The 19,252-nt window shown below is 34.7% G+C and overlaps 1 protein-coding gene across 1 annotated transcript in view; it reads right to left on the minus strand.

Moving 5' to 3' along the window:
* Nucleotides 1-18,068, minus strand: part of LOC143241624 (uncharacterized) — a 61,577-nt gene extending 43,509 nt beyond the window's left edge. The window contains exons 1-10 of the mRNA XM_076484800.1: nucleotides 18,064-18,068; nucleotides 15,980-16,039; nucleotides 14,036-14,086; nucleotides 13,793-13,846; nucleotides 11,655-11,708; nucleotides 8,489-8,542; nucleotides 8,337-8,393; nucleotides 7,956-8,009; nucleotides 3,900-3,953; nucleotides 101-154 (exon numbers count right to left, since the gene is read on the minus strand). The gene's annotated coding sequence lies outside the window, so the exon portion shown is untranslated. The remainder of the gene's footprint in view (nucleotides 1-100; nucleotides 155-3,899; nucleotides 3,954-7,955; nucleotides 8,010-8,336; nucleotides 8,394-8,488; nucleotides 8,543-11,654; nucleotides 11,709-13,792; nucleotides 13,847-14,035; nucleotides 14,087-15,979; nucleotides 16,040-18,063) is intronic.
* Nucleotides 18,069-19,252: the final 1,184 nt, after the last annotated feature.

Here is a 19,252-nt window from a genome sequence, read left to right on the forward strand (position 1 = left end):
ATCTGAAACTAAGATAAATGAATAGAGTTTACTTCATCTGAAACTAAGATAAACTAATAGAGTTTACTTCATCTGAAACTAAGATAAATTAGTTTCTTACCTCTTGCCCATCTTTTCCTGCTAAACCTCTTTCTCCTCTTTCACCTTTCTCTCCCTTGTAATAAAAATAAAACAGTATTTAGTCTTCACATGTTAGATATGCTGGTTAAAAATGTTCTTTCTGTGACATGTTGCACATTTTAACGGAAGTTATTATTATGTTTATACTTACATCCTGGGTCATTTGGTTTAGTTTACTATTCAGTTTTCTTATGCCAGATCACACCCTATTAGGGTTAATAGGATAGCATTACTGACTCATTGGACTATAACTATTGCAACAAAAAACACTCAATGTTTGTAAATTATGGTGTCACTCCCTGTAATTAAGTTGATCAGATGTGTTGTCGGTAATTTCATTTGTAATCTTGTCATCGCATAGCAAGTAATAATAAAATAAAACAATGAAACATGCCAGGTACTATAAATGTATAAAATAGACAGGATATGGTTTAAAACACAAACGTTGACAACTAAAACTATTAAATGTTGTACTTAAAACTTCTAGGAAGTTTAGTTCTGTTCATTTAAAAGTTCAAACATTTTGTAACTGAGCATATTATGTTTTACTTGTGAGAGTTAAACTCCAATAAATACTCAGTCTAGTGTGTAACATATCCTGATATTTTATTTACTCTTGCTTAAGGATAGATTAATTACATATATTCTTTAAATTTCATAATTTACTACGCAGAATAACTGTTTCTTTGTTAGGTTACAATACGTAGTGTACATTTTAGTGCTCACAGTCATGGTTTATTGATGTTTCTTATCCTAATTACACAACAAAACTGTTTCTTTGTTAGGTTACAACATGTAGTGTATATTTTAGTGGTCATAATCATGGTTTGATAAGGTTTTTCTTTAGTTCAAGAAATAAATGTAAATTTGTCAAAGCTGTCTTTCATTAATTTGTTTGTTGGGTTTTATGCAATGCAAGTCCATAGCTATCTACACTAGTTGTGTCACGATATTTGAAAAACACGTATGTTAAAAAAGTCTTTATATAAATGAATAAAATTCCTGCAGTCACAGCATCTTCGTATAGACTAGTAAGAACCACTTCTCTAGCTACTTGTTTTAGTAGTGAACAGTAGTCAGAACCACTTCTCGAGATACTTGTTTTACTAGTGAACAGTGGTCAGAACCACTTCTCAAGCTACTTGTTTTAGTAGTAAACAGTAGTCAGAACCACTTCTCGAGATACTTGTTTTAGTAGTGAACAGTGGTCAGAACCACTTCTCGAGCTACTTGTTTTAGTAGTGAACAGTAGTCAGAACCACTTCTCAAGATACTTGTTTTACTAGTGAACAGTGGTCAGAACCACTTCTCGAGCTACTTGTTTTAGTAGTGAACAGTGGTCAGAACCACTTCTCGAGCTACTTGTTTTAGTAGTGAACAGTGGTCAGAACCACTTCTCGAGCTACTTGTTTTAGTAGTGAACAGTGGTCAGAACCACTTCTCGAGCTACTTGTTTTAGTAGTGAACAGTAGTCAGAACCACTTCTCAAGATACTTGTTTTACTAGTGAACAGTAGTCAGAACCACTTCTCGAGCTACTTGTTTTAGTAGTGAACAGTGGTCAGAACCACTTCTCGAGCTACTTGTTTTAGTAGTGAACAGTGGTCAGAACCACTTCTCGAGCTACTTGTTTTAGTAGTGAACAGTGGTCAGAACCACTTCTCGAGCTACTTGTTTTAGTAGTGAACAGTGGTCAGAACCACTTCTCGAGCTACTTGTTTTAGTAGTGAACAGTAGTCAGAACCACTTCTCGAGCTACTTGTTTTAGTAGTGAACAGTAGTCAGAACCACTTCTCGAGCTACTTGTTTTAGTAGTAAACAGTGGTCAGAACCACTTCTCGAGCTACTTGTTTTAGTAGTAAACAGTGGTCAGAACCACTTCTCGAGCTACTTGTTTTAGTAGTGAACAGTGGTCAGAACCACTTCTCGAGCTACTTGTTTTAGTAGTGAACAGTGGTCAGAACCACTTCTCGAGCTACTTGTTTTAGTAGTGAACAGTGGTCAGAACCACTTCTCGAGCTACTTGTTTTAGTAGTGAACAGCGGTCAGAACCACTTCTCGAGCTACTTGTTTTAGTAGTGAACAGCGGTCAGAACCACTTCTCGAGCTACTTGTTTTAGTAGTGAACAGGAGTCAGAACCACTTCTCGAGCTACTTGTTTTAGTAGTGAACAGTAGTCAGAACCACTTCTCCAGCTACTTGTTTTAGTAGTGAACAGTAGTCAGAACCACTTCTCAAGCTACTTGTTTTAGTAGTAAACAGTAGTCAGAACCACTTCTCAAGCTACTTGTTTTAGTAGTAAACAGTAGTCAGAACCACTTCTCGAGCTACTTGTTTCAGTAGTAAACAGTGGTCAGAACCACTTCTCGAGCTACTTGTTTCAGTAGTGAACAGTAGTCAGAACCACTTCTCGAGCTACTTGTTTCAGTAGTGAACAGTAGTCAGAACCACTTCTCGAGCTACTTGTTTCAGTAGTGAACAGTAGTCAGAACCACTTCTCGAGCTACTTGTTTCAGTAGTGAACAGTAGTCAGAACCACTTCTCGAGCTACTTGTTTCAGTAGTAAACAGTGGTCAGAACCACTTCTCGAGCTACTTGTTTTAGTAATGAACAGTAGTCAGAACCACTTCTCGAGCTACTTGTTTTAGTAGTGAACAGTGGTCAGAACCACTTCTCGAGCTACTTGTTTTAGTAGTAAACAGTGGTCAGCACCACTTCTCAAGCTACTTGTTTTAGTAGTAAACAGTAGTCAGAACCACTTCTCGAGCTACTTGTTTCAGTAGTAAACAGTGGTCAGAACCACTTCTCGAGCTACTTGTTTCAGTAGTAAACAGTGGTCAGAACCACTTCTCGAGCTACTTGTTTCAGTAGTAAACAGTGGTCAGAACCACTTCTCGAGCTACTTGTTTTAGTAGTGAACAGTAGTCAGAACCACTTCACGAGCTACTTGTTTTAGTAGTAAACAGTGGTCAGAACCACTTCTCAAGCTACTTGTTTTAGTAGTAAAGAGTAGTCAGAACCACTTCTCAAGCTACTTGTTTCAGTAGTAAACAGTGGTCAGAACCACTTCTCGAGCTACTTGTTTCAGTAGTAAACAGTGGTCAGAACCACTTCTCGAGCTACTTGTTTTAGTAGTGAACAGTAGTCAGAACCACTTCTCGAGCTACTTGTTTTAGTAGTAAACAGTGGTCAGAACCACTTCTCGAGCTACTTGTTTTAGTAGTAAACAGTGGTCAGAACCACTTCCCGAGCTACTTGTTTTAGTAGTGAACAGTGGTCAGAACCACTTCTCGAGCTACTTGTTTTAGTAGTGAACAGTGGTCAGAACCACTTCTCGAGCTACTTGTTTTAGTAGTGAACAGTAGTCAGAACCACTTCTCGAGCTACTTGTTTTAGTAGTGAACAGTAGTCAGAACCACTTCTCGAGCTACTTGTTTTAGTAGTAAACAGTGGTCAGAACCACTTCTCGAGCTACTTGTTTTAGTAGTGAACAGTGGAAACGAACTGAACAGTATTACTCCCACCCCCTGCTGAAAGGGGATGTATATTCAGTAACTAATCAGCAAGTACACTAATCACCAGGCTAAGCCTGGCTTATTTTACTAATAAAGACAAGTTTGGTACAATATAATAATCACAGCCATCTTTAGCAATAGCTATCTCAGTATTTCTTAATTGATTTAAAAACAGTTCTCCATTGCCACGAAACTCATAAGAAACTTTAGATTATTCACTTGTGAACATAACTTAGGTATAAGATTAACAGAATTGAAGCATTACCTTCCTTCCTGGTAGACCAGGTATACCCAAATCTCCTGGTACACCTTTCTGTCCCTGGTAAGTAAGGAAAGATCTACTTATGTTAAAGGTATTCAAACTAAAATACTGACCACAGTAGTTAAAAAGTTATTATTGACAAGTTATACCACATTATGTACCAAATCAATTTGAATTAACTACATTTATAACTTTATTTATAACTACATTTATAACTATATTTATAACAACATTTATAACTATATTTATAACTACATTTATAATTATATTTATAACTACATTTATAACTATATTTATAACTACATTTATAACTATATATAACTACATTTATAACTATATTTATTACTACATTTATAACTATATTTATAACTGCATTTATAACTATATTTATAACTACATTTATAATTATATTTATAACTGTAGTAGAGATTTCACTGAAATAATTTAATAAATACTGGTTTTTATTCAGTAGGCTAACTGATGCTTACTTTAAAATATATTATAAAATCATTTGTCCTAGTGCAAATTCAGTTTAGTCAATATGTTAATGTCATATTGACATGCATTCATGTTATATATAACTCATGAACTGCAGTAAAGTCAAACTTAATTTATTGTCTGTCCATAAATGAGGCTCTCTTTATCCCACAACATCACTGGTCTACACTCCACAAGAAACAACTGTAACACTTGTCTAAGTTAATGTAGATTTATCACACATAGCCAACATCACTGGTCTACACTCTACAAGAAACAACTGTAACACTTGTCTAACTTAATGTAAGTTTATCACACTTAGCCAACATCACTGGTCTACACTCTACAAGAAACAACTGTAACACTTGTCTAACTTAATGTAAGTTTATCACACATAGCCAACATAACTGGTCTGCACTCCACAAGAAACAACTGTAACACTTGTCTAACTTAATGTAAGTTTATCACACTTAGCCAACATCACTGGTCTACACTCTACAAGAAACAACTGTAACACTTGTCTAACTTAATGTAAGTTTATCACACATAGCCAACATAACTGGTCTGCACTCCACAAGAAACAACTGTAACACTTGTCTAACTTAATGTAGGGTTATCACACTTAGCCAACATCACTGGTCAACAATCCACAAGAAACAACTGTAATATTTGTCTAACTTAATGTAGGTTTAAACACTTAGCCAACATCACTGGTCTCCAATCCAAAAGAAACAACTGTAACACTTGTCTAACTTAATGTAGGTTTATCACACTTAACCAACATCACTGGTCTCCAATCCACAAGAAACAACTGTAACACTTGTCTAACTTAATGTAGGTATATCACACTTAGCCAGCATCACTGGTATTGCACTTCACAAGAAAAAACTGTAATATTTGTCAAACCTAATGTAGGTTTATCACACTTAGCCAACATCACTGGTCACCAATCCACAAGAAACAACTGTAACACTTGTCTAACTTAATGTAGGTTTATCACACTTAGCCAGCATCACTGGTATTGCACTTCACAAGAAACAACTGTAATAGTTGTCTAACCTAATGTAGATTTATCACGCATTGCCAAAATCACTGGTCTTCACTCTACAAGAAACAACTGTAACACTTGTCTAACTTAATGTAGGTTTATCACACTTAGCCAACATCACTGGTCTTCCACTTCACATGAAACAACTGTAATATTTGTCTAACCTAATGTAGCTTTATCACACATTGCCAACATCACTGGTCTACACTCCACAAGAAACAACTGTAACACTTGTCTAACCTAATGTAGGGTTATCACACTTAGCCAACATCACTGGTCAACAATCCACAAGAAACAACTGTAATATTTGTCTAACTTAATGTAGGTTTAAACACTTAGCCAACATCACTGGTCTCCAATCCAAAAGAAACAACTGTAACACTTGTCTAACTTAATGTAGGTTTATCACACTTAACCAACATCACTGGTCTCCAATCCACAAGAAGCAACTGTGACACTTGTCTAACCTAATGTAGGTTTATCACACTTAGCCAACATCACTGGTCACCAATCCACAAGAAACAACTGTAACACTTGTCTAACTTAATGTAGGTTTATCACACTTAGCCAGCATCACTGGTATTGCACTTCACAAGAAACAACTGTAATATTTGTCTAACCTAATGTAGGTTTATCACGCATTGCCAAAATCACTGGTCTACACTCTACAAGAAACAACTGTAATATTTGTCTAACTTAATGTAGGTTTATCACACTTAGCCAACATCACTGGTCTCCAATCCACAAGAAACAACTGTAACACTTGTCTAACTTAATGTAGGTTTATCACACTTAGCCAGCATCACTGGTATTGCACTTCACAAGAAACAACTGTAATATTTGTCTAACTTAATGTAGGTTTATCACACTCAGCCAACATCACTGGTTACAAATCCACAAGAAACAACTGTAATATTTGTCTAACTTAATGTAGGTTTATCACACTCAGCCAACATCACTGGTCACCAATCCACAAGAAACAACTGTAATATTTGTCTAACGTAATGTAAGTTTATCACACTCAGCCAACATCACTGGTTACAAATCCACAAGAAACAACTGTAATATTTGTCTAACTTAATGTAGGTTTATCACACTCAGCCAACATCACTGGTTACCAATCCACAAGAAACAACTGTAATATTTGTCTAACTTAATGTAGGTTTATCACACTTAGCCAACATCACTGGTCTCCAATCCACAAGAAACAACTGTAACACTTGTCTAACTTAATGTAGGTTTATCACACTTAGCCAACATCACTGGTCTACACTCTACAAGAAGCAATTGTAACACTTGTCTAACCTAATGTAGGTTTATCACACTTAGCCAACATCACTGGTTTTCCACTTCACAAGAAAAAATTTTAACACTTGTCTAACTTAATGTAGGTTTATCACACTTAGCCAACATCACTGGTCACCAATCCACAAGAAACAACTGTAATATTTGTCTAACTTAATGTAGGTTTATCACACTCAGCCAACATCACTGGTCTCCAATCCACAAGAAACAACTGTAACACTTGTCTAACGTAATGTAGGTTTATCACACATAGCCAACATCACTGGTCTACACTCCACAAGAAACAACTGTAACACTTGTCTAACCTAATGTAGGTTTATCACACTTAGGCAACATCACTGGTCTACACTCTACAAGAAAAAACTGTAATATTTGTCTAACTTAATGTAGGTTTATCACACTCAGCCAACATCACTGGTTTTCCACTTCACAAGAAACAATTGTAACACTTGTCTAACTTAATGTAGGTTTATCACACTTAGCCAACATCACTGGTCACCAATCCACAAGAAACAACTGTAATATTTGTCTAACTTAATGTAGGTTTATCACACTCAGCCAACATCACTGGTCACCCATCCACAAGAAACAACTGTAATATTTGTCTAACTTAATGTAGGTTTATCACACTTAGCCAACATCACTGGTCTCCAATCCACAAGAAACAACTGTAACACTTATATAACTTAATGTAGGTTTATCACACTTAGGCAACATCACTGGTCTACACTCTACAAGAAAAAACTGTAATATTTGTCCAACTTAATGTAGGTTTATCACACTCAGCCAACATCACTGGTCAACACTCCACAAGAAACAACTGTAACACTTGTCTAACCTAATGTAGGTTTATCACACATAGCCAACATCACTGGTCTACACTCTACAAGAAGCAACTGTAACACTTGTCTAACCTAATGTAGGTTTAAAACACTTAGCCAACATCTCTGGTCTACACTCCACAAGAAACAATTGTAACACTTGTCTAACTTAATGTAGGTTTATCACACTGAGCCAACATCACTGGTCTACACTCCACAAGAAACAACTGTAATACTTGTCTAACCTAATGTAGGTTTATCACACTTAGGCAACATCACTGGTCTACACTCTACAAGAAACAACTGTAATACTTGTCTAACCTAATGTAGGTTTATCACACTTAGCCAATACTACTGGCCTTTACTCCAGAAGAAACAACACTTTTATCAGTCAATAAAGTATTTTACCTTCACTCCAGGAAGTCCAGGTTCTCCAGGTTTTCCTGAAGACCCTTTAGGTCCCTGTTTTGGAAATGTTACCAATAATTAGAGAAGATACTTCTATTTAAATATGTCACATGAAATCTATTAAGAATCATCATAAAAAAGTAAAGTAATGAAGAATAAACAATAATGAATTTATCACTAAATTATGATGGTAATAAATAACACTGAATTCTGTGCTATTCCAAGCAGATTTCACAACACTAGCTAGATGATTGAAGGGGTCAGCTACTTTGTAATAAAAAAACTTTAAAATTTATATTAATATGGATTAATTCTTTCCTAGTTTACTGCCAGTTGTTATCCTGCAGTTTGAACCCACATATTTCAAGATGATTTACATACGGGCACAATTGTTGTTTCCAAGTCGATTCCAGGAATTCCATCCTTTCCTGGGGGCCCCTTTAATGGAAAAAAAAAAATTAATTGCAAAATAATAAGTAATGTTATTTATCAAAGAACTACACAAAAGTAAACTAGTGAGTGCTAGAACTTACAGGAGGTCCTTGTGGTCCAACTGGTCCAGGAAATCCTTGAACTCCTCGCTCACCCTGGAAAATAAATCATTTAACTGGAGCATATATTTTTAATAGTTATGTTATTTATTAAAGAAATGGTTTACATAGGGTAACAATTATGTTATTCCTTAACTTGTATTTCTACCAATCCTACACAAGTCACTGAAAATGTTTAAAATAACACCAGGAGTCAAAAGGTAATCTAGTCAGTTTTAAGGACAACACTGAAACTACAGTATTAATAAATCCAGTTGTGTAGATTGTTAAGTTATTATGCTCACAGCTTTATTGTTTTTTAGGGACATCTTACATTTGGCCTTATTTATATGACACTAACTATCATAAATGACCCAAAGACAATGTCTACTGCTATTCTAACAAATGAGTTAATGAATGCCTACAGATAACTTCCATTGAATTCTATTCCCAACAAGTAAAACATAACAGGACAGATTCTAGCATTAGTATCGGACAGCAAAAAGGTATCTTTAGTAATTAGGTGTGAGACCTTACACAAAAATGTATACAATTGTAATGTGTTGATTGTGACATATCCTTTCATTTCAATTTATAGAAACGACAAATTTAATTTTTTGTTGTTATACACAAAGCTACAGAATGGGTTATCTGTGCTGTATGCATCATAGGTATTGAAACCAGGTATGTAATGCTGTGCAACTGAGGAAATCACAAATTTATCTACCTACATATATATATATATATATAGACAGACATATATTAGGTAGACAGTAAGCATGTAAATATGTATATGTTATAGTTGAAACAAAACTTGTGTACATTTGAAAATATTTACTCAGTAAGTTACTGAGTGAATATAAAAACCTTTGTACCATTCACAGTTCCACATGTTTCATATTACTACGTCAAATTCATTAGAAGTGAAATTTGTTGTAAGAATTAAGATATACAAATACCATCAAATATATATACCAGCAAATGATACCATGAAATTCATATACCAGTATTACTTAAATAATCCCCTGTCATCTAATAACTACTTGTTTATTTAATTCAAATACAATACCTTAACATTATTTTTATTATCTTTTATTATTTCAATAGGCTCACAACTATTATTATGACTAATAATTATACATTATGGCAAAATAACAATTTTCCCATTTAAGTATGTGCCATTTGATTAGTACACCCAGCAAAAGATGGGACATTTGTTATCACACTTAGCCAATATCACTGGTTTTCCTCTTGACATGTTAAAATACCGTGAATAGCTATATTATAATTACAAAGTGCTGTGAAACCAATATTTTATCTATACACTTCCTTAGATATATATATATATATATATATTAATTTGAACAGCTATATTATAATTTCAATGTCCTGTGAATCTGAAAGTTCATCCCTCCACTACCTTACACACGTTGTTAACTCCAACAGCTATATTATAATTACAATGTCCTGTGAATCTGAAAGTTCATCCCTCCACTACCTTACACATATGTTGTTAACTTCAACAGCTATATTATAATTACAATGTCCTGTGAATCTGAAAGTTCATCCCTTTACTTCCTTACACATATGTTGTTAACTTCAACAGCTATATTATAATTACAATGGCGTGTGAATCTGAAAGTTCATCCCTCCACTTCCTTACACATATGTTGTTAACTTCAACAGCTATATTATAATTACAATGTCCTGTGAATCTGAAAGTTCATCCCTCCACTTCTTTACACATATGTTGTTAACTTCAACAGCTATATTATAATTACAATGTCCTGTGAATCTGAAAGTTCATGCCTCCACTACCTTACACATATGTTGTTAACTTCAACAGCTATATTATAATTACAATGTCCTGTGAATCTGAAATTTCATCCCTCCACTACCTTACACATATGTTGTTAATTTCAACAGCTATATTATAATTACAATGTCCTGTGAATCTGAAAGTTCATCCCTCCACTTCTTTACACATATGTTGTTAACTTCAACAGCTATATTATAATTACAATGTCCTGTGAATTTGAAATTTCATCCCTCCACTTCCTTACACATATGTTGTTAACTTCAACAGCTATATTATAATTACAATGTCCTGTGAATCTGAAAGTTCATCCCTCCACTTCCTTACACATATGTTGTTAACTTCAACAGCTATATTATAATTACAATGTCCTGTGAATCTGAAAGTTCATCCCTCCACTTCTTTACACATATGTTGTTAACTTCAACAGCTATATTATAATTACAATGTCCTGTGAATCTGAAATTTCATCCCTCCACTACCTTACACATATGTTGTTAATTTCAACAGCTATATTATAATTACAATGTCCTGTGAATCTGAAAGTTCATCCCTCCACTTCTTTACACATATGTTGTTAACTTCAACAGCTATATTATAATTACAATGTCCTGTGAATTTGAAATTTCATCCCTCCACTACCTTACACATATGTTGTTAATTTCAACAGCTATATTATAATTACAATGTCCTGTGAATCTGAAAGTTCATCCCTCCACTTCTTTACACATATGTTGTTAACTTCAACAGCTATATTATAATTACAATGTCCTGTGAATTTGAAATTTCATCCCTCCACTACCTTACACATATGTTGTTAATTTCAACAGCTATATTATAATTACAATGTCCTGTGAATCTGAAAGTTCATCCCTCCACTACCTTACACATATGTTGTTAACTTCAACAGCTATATTATAATTACAATGTCCTGTGAATCTGAAAGTTCATCCCTCCACTACCTTACACATATGTTGTTAACTTCAACAGCTATATTATAATTACAATGTCCTGTGAATCTGAAAGTTCATCCCTCCACTACCTTACACATATGTTGTTAACTTCAACAGCTATATTATAATTACAATGTCCTGTGAATCTGAAAGTTCATCCCTCCACTACCTTACACATATGTTGTTAACTTCAACAGCTACATTATAATTACAATGTCCTGTGAATCTGAAAGTTCATCCCTCCACTACCTTACACATATGTTGTTAACTTCAACAGCTATATTATAATTACAATGTCCTGTGAATCTGAAAGTTCATCCCTCCACTACCTTACACATATGTTGTTAACTTCAACAGCTACATTATAATTACAATGTGCTGTGATGTAAGAAATACTTACTGGAGGACCTCTCTCACCAAGTCGTCCTTGTTCCCCTGGTTCTCCTGGCTCACCCTAAAAGAATAAAATTATTTAAAAACTTTCTCTCACACATTCCTTCAATAAAAGTTACGATATCTGTTTCATTTTTTTATATAGGTAAATCTATAGTGAATGAAAACTTCTAAAACTATCCTGTTTTAAGTAAATACTCTATGAATATCTACCATAGAAAAACTATATCATGTTCTACACAGATATGGTCTTAGTTATTACGTTCAGTAAAGACTCACCTTGTACTAAACAATAACATGTTCTTTGTAGGTTCAACTTGTAGCCAATCATACATTATTCTGTATAAACTCTGTTAGTAAGTTGTAACATACTCTGTACAGACTCACCTTGTACTAAACAATAACATGTTCTTTGTAGGTTCAACTTGTAGCCAATCATACATTATTCTGTATAAACTCTGTTAGTAAGTTGTAACATACTCTGTACAGACGCACCTTGTACTAAACAATAACATGTTCTATGTATGTTCAACTTCTAGCCAATCATACATTATTCTGTATAAACTCTGTTAGTAAGTTGTAACATATTCTGTACAGACTCACCTTGTACTAAACAATAACATGTTCTATGTATGTTCAACTTCTAGCCAATCATACATTATTCTGTATTTTCTACCATTGTTCCTTTTGACCTTTTTATCCAGGTTAACTTGGCTGACTTGGGTCTATTTTTGGATGCTGTTGCTGTTTCCACTGGTCAGCCCTTCTCACCATGACTTACTACCAGCCCCAAATGGGACCTTTCTTTGAGTCATCTGAAGAAGGTGGATATTCCCAAATGGAAGTGCCGACTTCTATTAGCTAAACATCTTTTGAACCATCCTTCCATTCTCATTTGGATGGTTCAAAATCATGTGACTGGGTGGGCTCCACCATGGATTTTTGTGGTTCAGAGGTTGCACACAGGATCCCCTCAACAGTTTCTGTGTTCACTGCTGAATTGTACGCCATTTTTCTTGCCCTGGACCACATAGAAGCTATGTAGTACATGAGCTATATTATTTATTCTGACTTGCTAGGCCCTCTACTGGCCCTGAAGTCGCTTCAGATTAGTTCTAACCCTGTTCTCATCGATATCCAAAACTGATCATCTTTATCATCTACTACTATCTAGTTTCTTCTGGATATCAGGCCATAATGATATTCACAGGAATAAACTCACTGACACTGCAGCTAAGCCTATCTGCTCTGGTGTTATTACTACCATGCCTATTCCATTCATGGACTACAGCCCTGTATTTGAGGTTTGGCTCCATGCCAGTTGGCAGTCAACTTGGAATGAGCAACGTGACAACGAGCTTTCCAGATAAACCCTTCTATTGGACATGTTTCCATAAGGACTGGAAGAAGGAAGTTGTCCTAACTAGGCTACACATTGGTCACAGTTTTTTTAACCCATCATTTTCTTTTATCTGGGACTGATGCACCAATGTGTGGTCTGTGTGATACCAGAGTCACAATAGCCCACATTTTATTATTGTGCCATCATTATGACCATTAGTAGTGGCACCATGTTAGACGTTTTTACCATGGGTTTACCCCTGAAATTGGACAGTGTCATTGGTGATGGTGCCTCTGTCCACCTTATAAATGTTTTTATTTCTATTTAAGATTTTATCCAATGTTTGGCCACTGTTTTAGTTTTAACATAATTTCGTTTTACACTTTATAATAATTTTACTGTTATTTTATTTTGTTTATCAGTTGTTTGGAACAGATAGCCTAGTTGTTTTGAGCCAAACAACAACATACCTACAATGTTTGCTGTACATGTAAGAAAAGTGAGAGAAGACAACTCACATAATAAAAGGAAATTAGAATATTTTTTATTGAAAAATATGAACTAATTTCCACATGAACTAATTTCTACTCCTGTTTGTATTATGAACTAGTGACAGTATTCTGGACTAGAGTTTTCTATATTACAACATAAAATATTTCATCACATTGATAACCTGAAATGTTGGTTTAATTTTCATAATTACTGAGTAAACTATTTTAATTCACCTAAAGCACGTTATTTCATTATTCCTGTATTCTTAAAATCAAGTATGGTGCTAATAAATACCATAACACTATATTTACCTTTTTCCCTGCAGATCCAACATGTCCAGGTAAACCCTGAAGACCTTGCTCACCCTGTCAAAATGATGTGTTTAGTGAAACTAGTAGCTTGATAAGTTATTGATTATCTACAAGTTATTTATATTACATTGTCATGTGAAAATAAGTTTAATAAAATGAGTTATAGTTTAATTAATCTATAGATAAAATAGAAAGATAAGAGTCTGGTATGTGTTAGTCCTAAGGCTGGAATAATAATGTTACCTCAGGTCCTGGAGGTCCAGGTTCACCTTTTGGTCCAATACGTCCTTCTACCTGAAGATAAAAGTTGAACAGATCAGCTAACTTTATTTATCAAGAATTCATGGGTATATATATCTGAAGGACATTGAAGATACTAATATGTAAACTGATAATATCATTAGAAGAACAAACCTCTGTTATTCAATGCTTTAATTATTTACCATATACCTTAAAAACTAATTGAGAACAAATATAAGTTTAGTTTAATAATGGTTAGTTTGATGTTTGTGTCACATATTAAGTCATCTTTAAGTTTAATACTGATAGTTTCAATGTTTGGCGTTATGTCATAAGTCGTTTGTAAGTTTAATAGTGGTTATTTTTGGTGTCTGATGTCATATATTAAGTGATCTATAAGTTTAATAATGGTTAGTTTGATGTATAGTATCATATAGTAAGTTATCAGCAAGTTTAATAATAGTTAGTTTGGTGTGTGGTGTCATATAGTTCAAAGCATAAAAGTACACTTAACAATTGACAGAAGATAAAGTTTATTTATAAACTTAATGTATATCAAATTGTTTCTTACTGAAATACTCAAGTGCTAACTTGGTTTCACTGAATTCAAGGAAGTACTCATCACCTGGTTCCAGAAGGAACTTACCACCACAGAATTCATGTTAGAAGGAACTTACCACCACAGAATTCGTGATAGAAGGAACTTACCACCACAGAATTCGTGTCAGAAGGAACTTGCCACCACAGAATTCGTGTTAGAAGGAACTTGCCACCACAGAATTCGTGTCAGAAGAAACTTGCCACCACAGAATTCGTGTTAGAAGGAACTTACCACCACAGAATTCATGTCAGAAGGAACTTGCCACCACAGAATTCGTGTTAGAAGGAACTTACCACCACAGAATTCGTGTCAGAAGAAACTTGCCACCACAGAATCGTGTTAGAAGGAACTTACCACCACAGAATTCATGTCAGAAGGAACTTGCCACCACAGAATTCGTGTTAGAAGGAACTTACCACCACAGAATTCGTGTCAGAAGAAACTTGCCACCACAGAATTCGTGTTAGAAGGAACTTACCACCACAGAATTCATGTCAGAAGGAACTTGCCACCACAGAATTCGTGTCAGAAGGAACTTACCACCACAGAATTCGTGTCAGAAGGAACTTGCCACCACAGAATTCGTGTCAGAAGAAACTTGCCACCACAGAATTCGTGTTAGAAGGAACTTACCACCACAGAATTCATGTCAGAAGGAACTTGCCACCACAGAATTCGTGTTAGAAGGAACTTACCACCACAGAATTCATGTCAGAAGGAACTTGCCACCACAGAATTCGTGTTAGAAGGAACTTACCACCACAGAATTCGTGTTAGAAGGAACTTGCCACCACAGAATTCGTGTTAGAAGGAACTTACCACCATAGAATTCGTGTTAGAAGGAACTTGCCACCACAGAATTCATGTTAGAAGGAACTTACCACCACAGAATTCGTGTTAGAAGGAACTTACCACCACAGAATTCGTATTAGAAGTAACTTTCCACCACAGAATTCATGTCAGAAGGAACTTGCCACCACAGAATTCGTGTTAGAAGGAACTTACCACCACAGAATTCGTGTTAGAAGGAACTTGCCACCACAGAATTCGTGTTAGAAGGAACTTACCACCATAGAATTCGTGTTAGAAGGAACTTGCCACCACAGAATTCGTGTTAGAAGGAACTTACCACCATAGAATTCGTGTTAGAAGGAACTTACCACCACAGAATTCATGTCAGAAGGAACTTGCCACCACAGAATTCGTGTTAGAAGGAACTTACCACCACAGAATTCGTGTTAGAAGGAACTTACCACCACAGAATTTGTGTTAGAAGTAACTTACCACCACAGAATTCGTGTTAGAAGGAACTTGCCACCACAGAATTCGTGTAAGAAGGAACTTACCACCACAGCATCACCTGGCAGACCTGGTTCTCCTTTTGGCCCTGTTGGTCCTGTGATACCCTAAAGATCATAATAGGTTATTTATAAGTTATTGTACAAAAATAATAAGTTCACAAAACACTCTTATTTTGAAGAAATATTTTCCTTCACAACAACAAAAAATAAAGTTAGAGACATAAGAAAAGAAGAGAATTAGAAATGTGGTAGAAAATAAAACCAAAATGCAAGACATAAAACATGTATAACATTTATAGTTAAACGTGCAGGAACGTTTAGTGGTGAGGTAGAAAACAAAAGAACCTCTCATACACAAAAAAATAAACAAGTACATAAATGTAAAGCATTCACAGATATGAGTGAAATAAATCTGATAGCAAGATGAGTAGCTGGTAAGGTTATCAGTTTCATGATAGGTTATAGAGACACTTTGGTAAGGTTATCAGTTTTATGATAGATTATAGAGACACTTTGGTAAGGTTATCAGTTTCATGATAGGTTATAGAGACACTTTGGTAACGTTATCAGTTTCATGATAGGTTATAGAGACACTTTGGTAACGTTATCAGTTTCATGATAGATTATAGAGACACTTTGGTAAAGTTATCAGTTTCATGATAGGTTATAGAGACACTTTGGTAAGGTTATCAGTTTCATGATAGGTTATAGAGACACTTTGGTAAGGTTATCAGCTCTCATGATAGGTTATAGAGACACTTTGGTAAGGTTATCAGTTTCATGATAGATTATAGAGACACTTTGGTAAGGTTATCCGTTTCATGATAGGTTATAGAGACACTTTGGTTAGGTTATCAGTTTCATGATAGCTTATAGAGACACTTTGGCAAGGTTATCAGTTTCATGATAGGTTATAGAGACACTTTGGTAAGGTTATCAGCCTTATGATAGATTAGACACTTTGGCAAGGTTATCAGTTTCATGATAGATTATAGAGACACTTTGGTAAAGTTATCAGCTTCATGATAGGTTATAGAGACACTTTGGTAAGGTTATCAGCTTCATGATAGGTTATAGAGACACTTTGCAAGATTATCAGTTTCATGATAGGTTATAGAGACACTTTGGTAAGGTTATCAGCTTTCATGATAGATTATAGAGACACTTTGGTAAGGTTATCCGTTTCATGATAGGTTATAGAGACACTTTGGTTAGGTTATCAGTCTCATGATAGCTTATAGAGACACTTTGGCAAGGTTATCAGCCTCATGATAGGTTATAGAGACACTTTGGTAAGGTTATCAGCCTTATGATAGATTAGACACTTCTGGCAAGGTTATCAGCTTCATGATAGGTTATAGAGACACTTTGGCAAGGTTATCAGCCTTATAACAGATTGTGACACTTTGCAAGGTTATCAGCTCATGATAGGTTATAGAGACACTTTGGCAAGGTTATCAGTTTCATGATAGGTTATAGAGACACTTTGGTTAGGTTATCAGCTCTCATGATAGGTTATAGAGACACTTTGGTAAGGTTATCAGTTTTATGATAGATTATAGAGACACTTTGGTAAGGTTATCAGCCTTCATGATAGATTATAGAGACACTTTGGTAAGGTTATCAGTTTCATGATAGATTATAGAGACACTTTGGTAAGGTTATCAGTTTTATGATAGATTATAGAGACACTTTGGTAAGGTTATCAGTTTCATGATAGATTATAGAGACACTTTGGTAAGGTTATCAGTTTCATTATAGGTTATAGAGACACTTTGGTAAGGTTATCAGTTTCATGATAGATTATAGAGACACTTTGGTAAGGTTATCAGTTTCATGATAGGTTATAGAGACACTTTGGTAAGGTTATCAGTTTCATGATAGGTTATAGAGACACTTTGGTAAGGTTATCAGTTTCATGATAGGTTATAGAGACACTTTAGAGTGACGTCTATTATTTCTGTCTCTTAGATCCTAACAGCTGTTTTATCCTCTTTCATTTTAACATCATCTCACCTCTCAATATATAATAATGTTTTGCAGCAATCCATATGGAATCTATTGTTATATTATGGATTCCAGCTATGATTTACCCATATTAAAATGTTGTAAAACAAACTCATACTTACAGGTGTTCCGGTTCCCCTGAGAGCCCTGATGACCCCTTCTGACCTTTTATTCCCTGAAAACCATTTAAAGGACAGAGTCAGTTTCATTTTATTATCAGTGGCCTGTAACATAACAAAACAAATGTGTTAAGACTGAACAAAAACATAAGTTTTTAGTACCAGTGGTTTGCTACATAACTAAATAATTGTGTTAAGATTTAAGAACCATATCCATGTGTTTACCATTACCATGGTATGTAGTAAAACATTTGTGTTAAGATTTAACAACCACATCCATGTGTTTATTATTAGTAGCCTGCTACATAGTAAAACATTTGTGATAAGACTTAACAAACACATCCATGTGTTTATTACCAGTAATCCACAAGATTATAAAACTGGTGTATTAAAGATTGACAAATACAGCCACATGTTCAGAACTCAATTAATTCAAGTATATAATGTACTGTTCTTACCTGTAAACCATGCAATCCAGGCAATCCAATGTCTCCTTTGTGTCCTCTGGGGCCCTTTATGAAAAATAAAATCACTTAGCTATTACAAAACTAAGTTTTCAAATCATTTTTTAACCTTTAAATGAGTAAGAAAGCCCACATAAGCACCGTATTTTTCGGTATATAACACGCTCTTTTATCAAAAAGGGTTCTCAAAACCCCCTGCATCCTATACACCGAAGGTTAAAAATTGTAGTCATAACATACTGCATGGACTAGAAACTAGCATGGTCAGCCATAACATACTGCATGGACTAGAAACTAGTCCATGGGCTTGTTTTCTTTTATTCTGGACACTACTTCTGAAGCATTCTATAGAATAATAAAATATTATGCTGATAGTGAACAAATAAACAAATGATAACTGTGAAATATATTTTTTTTCCTGAAGACAGCCTTGAAAATGGGGGTGCGTCTTATACACCAAAACACACGGTGTATCATAGTTTACAGTATTTGTTTCAGTTCTTGTACCTTATTTGCAGGTTGAAAATACGTCCATTAACAACATTTATATTAGTACGTTTATGTCACCTTGTTACATATTTTTTTACAATCAATATTATTCCATTATTCATACAAATGTACATTAATAGAGTTTATTATCACATTATTCAAGTTTTTAAATACTCAACACACTGTATACTTTCACACATTTAAAACCTATAATATTGTATTACTATAATTTTATAGTT

The sequence above is a fragment of the Tachypleus tridentatus genome, unplaced genomic scaffold (genome assembly GCF_004210375.1).
Source record: "Tachypleus tridentatus isolate NWPU-2018 unplaced genomic scaffold, ASM421037v1 Hic_cluster_1, whole genome shotgun sequence".
Taxonomy (NCBI): domain Eukaryota; kingdom Metazoa; phylum Arthropoda; class Merostomata; order Xiphosura; family Limulidae; genus Tachypleus; species Tachypleus tridentatus.